The following is a 6,857-nucleotide window of genomic DNA, read 5'->3' on the forward strand; positions in this document are numbered from 1 at the left end:
TCCACTTACTCCCAGCTGTTTTTCATGCCGAAGAAGACGGTTGTCTAAACGTTTATGTGAGGAGCTGCTTTCTTTTTTTCTAAGCCCTGATCAATTTCCCAAACGAACTTTGTGGCATGTGTTAAAATACAGGAAACGGGCCAAATAATGGTTTAAAAAAAGTATTCTGATCTTCAAGCCAAGAAAGGGCTTACAAAAGAAGATGAAATACAGCTTATTCTTGTAGAGGAAATGCAGAATAATCTGAGGGGAAATGTTTGGGGAAAATATTCTCAGAAAGATGCCAGTTAAGTAAACACGTATAAATTGCACAATTGAGCCTCCGCTGCACCAGCCAAGTCATGCACTGAGATGGAGAGAGCAAGAGAGGGAAAAGCAGCAGGAACAGAGAGAAAAAAATGCCTGTGCATGATAGTCACAACCTTCAATAAATCACAAGGAAAAGCTGGCTGCTTTGTGAAACTCTTTACCCCCCCCCCCCCCCCCCCTCACCTCATTCTGTGGGATTTCATTTATCTCCTTCAAGACATTATCCTGTAAGGGAAATTATTTTTTTTGCCTTTTCGTGTTAACTGCTGCAGGATATTGTCGCGTTTTTTTCCTCTTCTTCTTCTAGATATTAATGTTCAAGTCATCGTGCTCCCAGAAATGTCATCCTTTTTCCAGACCTAACAATTATCACCCGACCAGCACACGACCCGCTGTAGGCTCTTTGTAGTCGAATAGTGAAGGGGTTCCATCTGTTTAGCTTGGACCTCTGTTTCTGCCTCTACCTTGAGCACATACAAGACAAGCTGAGTGGACTTTGGCTGCAATCCTTTTGTTTACAGAGTACAACTTCTGCTCCAGAAGTTTAAATTTAAAGACAAACAGAGAGGACAAAACTAGCAGGAATTTGGAAGAGCAAATGTTGGTCAATGAGAATATTTGATATGTATATGTTTCGCTCTCTCACACACACACACGCACACACACACACGCACGCACGCACGCACACACACACCCACACACACAGCTGGACGGCAGACTGATGCTCAACTCCAGATTAGATCAGATTTAATAAGGCCTCCCTGCACTTTGGCCTGTAGCTTCTTGTAGAAAAAGCCATTGTTAAAGAAAAGGTGATTCTACTGACAGCTTTTACCTAACAGATGCTAAAACATCCACCAAAATGTTCAGGGGGCCTCGCACTCACATATAGTCAAAGTCACACACCCGCAAAAACAATTTACTCTGGTTTTGGGAAATGGCTATGTGTAGAAATGATGGGTTGTGAGCGAATGGAGATCAGTGTGACCTTTCGAGGTGTTTGTACCCGACTGGATGTGGTTGACGGACGAGAAAGTTCAGCAGCAGCACAGACCGCCGCGCAAACAGTAGTAGCTGCCGATAAATAGGGAAAATAATAGATTAGATTGTTTGGTGCAGGCAAGGATATTATTTCAGCAGACATTAAGCAAACACCAATGCCATGAAAGCAATACATTTAACCAAACAACATTTTCTGCATTTCATTGTCAATATTGATTTGACTTTGCTTAAAGGTCTGAATGTATTTATTGCATGTCAACATGTTTTATAATTAATTTTGTGTAAATTTCAATTGTATTTTTTTTAAAATATAATTTTCTTTCAATTATGGTGTCTTGATAATCATGTTGATAAGGCTTTTTTTTTTTAAAGCCAATGTGAAACATTTTGTTTGTTTTGATTGTTAGTATACTCAAAATCAACTTGGCAATAAAGTGAATTGCATAACGGATTTAGCGGGAAATGTGTCATGATTTCATTTTTTTGTTGTTGTTGGACATTTTAAATAAATAATAATTGCATTTAATAAATATACATTTTTGTACACTTTTTTAGATTAGACGAGATTCTTAAATTTCATTACCCTAGAATTTCCCCAATCCAAAATCACAATACACCTTAAGTTTAAGACCAGTACAGCAACCATATAGTATTTGTGACACATTTATTGTGCGTTAAATGGGTTTCGCATAGAAAAGAAGAAAAGAAAAACAAAAGACCACGATCAAGACCATTTCACAGCTATGATAACCGCAAAAGCGAAAAACTTTTTCCACATACAAGTCCATATTCCCCAATATGGGACATGTGAGCCATGTGAGTGCCTCATTTAAGAAAGAGAATTTCAAATGAATCTCATTCATCACACAGTCCACATGCAACATTGAACAGATCCATTACTCTGTCAGCAGGAGCAAAACCAGCCAGGACGGCACACACGGACACGCACACACAGACACACACACACACATCCTTTTCCACCGTGTGAAAATAACCTCATTATCACCAGCACATAAGAAATCATAGTGCCTTCCAGATGTTTGATATGAATCAAGCAACCTGCCGCAAACTACGTCTTGACACTACAGAAATTAGCATTTTTTTTCCTCTCGGGTGCCTTAAATCATCAACATTCATGAACTAGTGGTGCTTCTTAAGAGATCGAATTGCCCAGGTGTAATGAAAGGCATCATCTGCTTTTTGCTGTTTGAACAGTGGATGAAAACAAAAGGAACAGCGTGACATTCATCATGTCTCATTTCATTCTGTTTCCACAACCTGAAACGCAGGCACAGTTGTGTCTGAGTTGAAGGAAAAACGTATTACATTGTTGGCTCTATTTTGAAAATGGTGGCAATCGTATCTATTATTAAACCTCAAAGAGCACTCACAAGCTTTTTCCAGAGTTTTTAATCTGTTTCTACTGTCAATAATAAACGTGCACATTGTGCACACTAAATTCATTGCAGAAGTCTACAATGAAGACCAGTGAGAACAGAAACAATGAATGATCAGTTAGTGGGAAAGCACGCTTAAACCACTGGTGTTACATTAAAAAATTACAATTAATAAAATTAGATCCAGGGAGTCCAGTTTCTGTGACAAGTGTGTTGAAAGCTTCGACCTCTATTAATGGATACTGGAATCTCGGAATCCTTGGCGCATACGGCTGAAAAGGTTCTAGCATCTGGTTTACTTTTGGGTCATGCGGTGTCTCTGAGAGATAGTTATGAAATGATTTTTCTGCAACAGCATTTGTATGTAAACACGTGAAGAAAGGACCGAGTAGAAAATCCACAATATATCCACAATAATTATACTATTAAATTAAGTTAAAGGCTTACTAAACAATAGTGCAAAGAGTTAATCAAATACACAACAGAGTAATGGTGTTACAGCAGTGTGAACCATTGCAGAGGGCAGGGATTATCAGTCATAGAGGTTAAATGTTCACCACCCCAGAACTTATGTAGTGAAGGCGTTTCCATATCCCGTTTTTCAGGTCAACTCTTTTTTACACGAATTACCTTAAGGAAGCATAAATGCTTGTTCTTGCAAGTGAGGAACTAAAATATTGCAATCTCCAAACAACTTTTATAATGTGATTATAATTTGATACTTCAATGTTTGCATACCACATGGTGAATGGAAACAAGGCTATACGGATGATATTGATTTAGAAACTGCTTCTCTTGGTTTAAGAAAAATTGAACCAATATAACCGTGGATCAATTCCGGGAAAGCATTGTAGAATTGACTTTGTTTTGGGTTGAAAATGTCCCTACTGATATCTCCTTTATAATGGTGGTCTGTGAAGGAAATGCTTTTCAGCATCAAAGATTTTCCGCTGCAATACCGCAAATGGCCACTGAGATTAATTGGAACCAAGGCTGCAATTTTATCACAACTGATAAACTGATAGAAACAATGGCCAAAAGATAAAGTGAGTTATTAACATGCATTTTTTTTATATGTTGAAGTCATGGGCAGTTGTCAGAAACGTCAGTGGACCTTCTGGCATCAGGAGCACCTACACTCTAAATGGCAAAGGTCTGAGGTGTCTGGTGCCGGGCCCCGGTAGCCAGTTTCAGGCTGGCAACTAAAAATGGTGTGTGGGGGGGGCACATGTTATTCTTGTGAAAAGGTGAGGTGTGTCTCTCTGTGTTTGCTCAGGAATGGTAAGTTTGTGTAACCTGGTGCTTCAGATGTTGAGTACATTTGACACAAGAAGAGAAAACATGTTCACTGGCAAGTCATTGCAACTGTGAGGGAGTCTGATGTCTGCACACACACACACACACACACACACACACACACACACACACACACACACACACACACACACACTGTAGTGACTGCTGTAGGAACAAGCCTATTTTGTGACTAACAATTCCTCTTTAAGATCAAATAGATTTTACACAACTACTGTAATTGTTTCTCTACTCGTTACTAAAACCAGCATTAGGTCCAGGCAAAAGAAATGTGTTGAAAAATAACCACAGAAGCGCAGTTACACAATTTGATTTTTTTCAATAGCTTTAGGGCTTATATCGATAAAAGCATATTGTAAATTTAAGCATGTAGAAATAACTAATTTCCTTAATTGGAGTCTGATGTGGTCAAATGAACTACAGTTTAATTTAGTTTTATGAGAGAGAGAGGGAAACATAGAAAGAAAGAAAAGGACACCAGTTCACTTTGGCCATCGTTGTGATCTTAACATGTTGTGTCTTACGCCATGTTTTACAGTCTCCCTCCTCCTCCTCTTCTTCCTCTCCATGTCTATCCCACCCCAGCTACATTTCACCACTAGAATGGAAAACAGCTGGACCAGGGACTGCCAGAGCACATTATGCCCAATTCTTCAATGATTCCCATCAACCTCTCCCCTCTCCTCCCCTGTCCGGTATGCTCCCTTGCTCACTGTCCTCATTTAAGGTGGGGCTGCGCAGCTGAAACAAAAGAAAAACAGCCTGTATGAGAACATGTTTCTCACCCACATATGGTACTATCTCCCTCTCCCACTCACTGTGAATTTGTTGCCTAACCTTACTCCCTGGTGAAACTGGTGTTATGGCTAGCTGTGCTTTTGACAAGTTGAAAAACATGGGGATATAATGCAGCTGAGCTGCATATGGTTAAGGGACGTGTCAGAGTTATTACTTTCCCCTCTTAACCAACCTTGTTCACCTAGTGGGCTCGAGGTAAAGACAAAGACAGCCATAGAAAATGTGCTTGAATTCTTTACGGCCCTGATGAACAGCTCTGTAGAATTAAGTGTTTTTGCAGGTTTTTTTCTGGAGATATGTCTAGGTGCAATACATCAATACGGCTTGTATTCACCCATAGCGTGTTAAAGTGGGACCATATAGCCTGGGAAATCTGCTAAAACACTACCTTCCCTTAATTTAAATGACAAAGTACGAAGATGGTTTCGCCCACTTAGGAAAGGTGATTCAGCCGATATGGAGCGTTACCATTTGTTTGCACCTGTGTCTTTGTCCAACAACCTGCTTGCTTTGTGGTGTTGGACCAATAGATGCCAGGCGGAGGACATCTGCGTTTGATCTGGGTTCTGTTGCTGAAAGTGAGTGTTTTTCTAACTGGAAACTAAAAATAATTAGCTGTAAGATGCTAAAATGACTTGTAGCACTGTGGGAAAGTGAATGAAATTAGTTTACGCAATGTACTCTTGCTCAATTCATTCTGTTGCTGGTACAGCTTATCTTGATCTGGTATGGCAGCTACTGGAAGGTAACGTTAGCTAACGTAAGAAATATGACTAGATGCAACTTTATGATGTTCTGAGACGCCTATCTTTGGGTACAAGTCAATGTTTCATCACCAGATCATTGCTATTTTGGACACAGCCACAGTTCAAAGTGAGACTCACATATGTGAATATAGTGGGCTTCACTGGAAGCCAAAACTTGAGAGGAATAGTTCAATTGGATCTATTACTAGTTGTACAGTTTGTAATTTAGTCAAACTGCAAAGCAAAGTTGCTGTGAGTGATTAGGTAGATCGGGACAGCGCTCGGTGGTTTGGGGTGTCATAAAGATGAGCCGATTCCAGAGAAGTATACCAGAAGGAAGTATTGCTTCAGTTTCTGCATGAGTGCGTGTGACAAATTGGGTGTGTATTGCGGCCAATGTGTGTGTTTGTGTGCCTCTGCCAGTGCAATTTCCTGCCTTCAGATTGACTAACAAGCGGGCACCTACCTAGACATTTCCACCCATCCTGTTTCTCTCACTTCACACAACGTTTATAATCTACCTACCACTGCACAGCAGGCAAGACCAACACAAATAATACATTGAGGAAACACACATAAGTAAGTGTAAAAACAGCCCAGGCTTTTGCGCACTTGGTGTACGTCAAAACACCAATAAACTGAGCTTGAGTATGAGCTAAACTTTCCAGAAATTGGTGTTTCTTACCCACATGATGATAATAGAAGCTGGTGTGAGAGGTTCCGGAATTTGCCATTCACAGTTGCTGAAAGCAACAAGGACAAGCACACACAGTAAACCAAGCGGGGACTTCACACTATAAACTTTGCACATCCAGCACAGAGGAGTGCCGCGGCCAGGCAAGCCTGGACAAACCCGCGTGGCCTTGGGGGGAGAGAGGCCCACGGCCAGCCTGGCTGGGTGACACGCACACACACACACACACACACACACACACACACACACACACACACACACACACACACACACACACACACTCAAAAATAATACTGACAGCCCAAACATTAGAAGTAATAATGAGATCTTTATCATTCAGGGGGAAGGAGGAAGCCTTTATGCTAAAAGCCTGGAGGGGAAAAAGTTGAACGACTAATGAGCTGGCATGATAACAACTGCAGTTCAGAAGGTGAGAGAGTTACTGTCAGATACACACATAGACTCTGTGTGTTAGGTCAATGAAAGTTGTGTAACCGTTATTGCAAATGGCTTCACGTGAAAGCATTGGCAGCGAATGTGTTCTGTGTGTGACACAAAGTGTGAAGGTGAGACCGCCGGATCTGTTGCTGGTCCTGC

The 6,857-nt window shown here is 40.8% G+C and overlaps 1 protein-coding gene across 3 annotated transcripts in view; it reads left to right on the forward strand.

Moving 5' to 3' along the window:
- Positions 1–1,796, forward strand: part of hic1 (hypermethylated in cancer 1) — a 14,354-nt gene extending 12,558 nt beyond the window's left edge. For all 3 annotated transcript variants that reach the window (XM_037461881.2, XM_037461890.2, XM_037461872.2), the window contains exon 2: positions 1–1,796. This exon is cut by the window's left edge and continues 7,163 nt beyond it. The gene's annotated coding sequence lies outside the window, so the exon portion shown is untranslated.
- Positions 1,797–6,857: the final 5,061 nt, after the last annotated feature.

This window comes from Pungitius pungitius, chromosome 3, assembly GCF_949316345.1.
Source record: "Pungitius pungitius chromosome 3, fPunPun2.1, whole genome shotgun sequence".
Lineage (NCBI taxonomy): Eukaryota > Metazoa > Chordata > Actinopteri > Perciformes > Gasterosteidae > Pungitius > Pungitius pungitius.